Below are 1,278 nucleotides of genomic sequence, written 5' to 3' on the forward strand. Positions count from 1 at the left end.
AATCGTTGCTTCACCTGAAAGGAGTGATTTTACTTAATGCTAGAACAGTTACGAAGGGTGAAATGACTATTAACTACACATATGCATTTGGGCTTGTTTATGTTTGTGCTTTTGGTATGTGAGCGATTTCACTGAACAGGAGAACAGGCTTGAAAGGTCAAATACGCTTTAACTAAACATGCATTTGGCCTGGTTGGCATCTGGGGATGTAGCTCAGTGGTAGAGCGCATGCTTTGCATGTATGAGGTCCCGGGTTCGATCCCCGGCATCTCCACTTCTCCTTTTGACTGCAGTGGTGCCATTTGCACACAGATTGCCCTTGGACACACAGAAATGGTAAACTCGCTTCGTATGTGCAGAGAGCGAGCATTGGTCAACTACCGAATTCAATGAAGGAAGCGCCGTCTGTCGGAATTGCTTTCCAAAGAGCTGTTCGCAGAAGCAAAGCCGCGCCTGAGGTTCTTCATTGAGGTTACCATGAGGGCTCACAGTTTATTTTGTGGCTCACCACACTCAGAGTTCAAGCACTCGTTCCGCTGATCCCATGTCCTCTGCTACACAGTGCCTGGGTAAGTAACTAACATGGTGTAACATTCTAGTCGGCAAGCTTTAGGAAGTAGGCGAAGTTTTCAGAATGAAAACTGAAGTTTTAACCAGGGGCGCTCCAGGTTTCAGTTCCGCGGATGGAGTGCAGAGTCTGGGGCTCTCCAATGAGGGAATTTTGATAGGAGGGATGATAGAGGCGTTCAAAATCATGAAGATCTGGACAGAGTCGATGGGGAAAACAGTTCGCTGTGTCTGAGATGTGGAGAGGTTTCGAAATTCATGATCCTATCCTATCAGGGATAATTGTATCGAGATTGGGGTTGATTGTATCGAGATCGAGGGTGATTGTATCGAGATCGGGGGTGATTGTATCGAGATTGTGGTGAATGTATCCAGATTGTTGGTGCTTATATCGGGGCCTTGGCCTTATTGGAAACCTGGACGTGGTTGGCACCTTCCCTGTGAATGAAGCCTCTACTTCTCCCTCTCCTACCCCCTCAGCCGAGCCTGTCATGGCGCTAGCCTGGCACTTATAACCATATCGCACCTTGAGGTGTCCTTTCACTTCTCTCGCACTTTCTCTTTCTTAGGCAACCTCACTGTGTTCCTCCCTCTCATCCAAAATCCCCCTTCGCTAGCGCTCTCCACGCTATCATCAACATATTGGCAACTAGATATCTTCGCTGCTGCTCTCCCTCTGCCACGTCAGTGTGTGACTACTGGCCTCCCGTG

General features: G+C 48.3%; 1 non-coding gene across 1 annotated transcript; it reads left to right on the plus strand.

Annotated features, from left to right (window-relative positions):
• Positions 1 to 202: 202 nt before the first annotated feature.
• Positions 203 to 274, plus strand: trnaa-ugc (transfer RNA alanine (anticodon UGC)). Its single transcript has one exon. It is a non-coding gene; the product is annotated as a tRNA-Ala (tRNA).
• The last annotated feature ends 1,004 nt before the right edge of the window (positions 275 to 1,278 follow it).

This window comes from Cetorhinus maximus, chromosome 38 (assembly GCF_964194155.1).
Source record: "Cetorhinus maximus chromosome 38, sCetMax3.hap1.1, whole genome shotgun sequence".
NCBI lineage: Eukaryota > Metazoa > Chordata > Chondrichthyes > Lamniformes > Cetorhinidae > Cetorhinus > Cetorhinus maximus.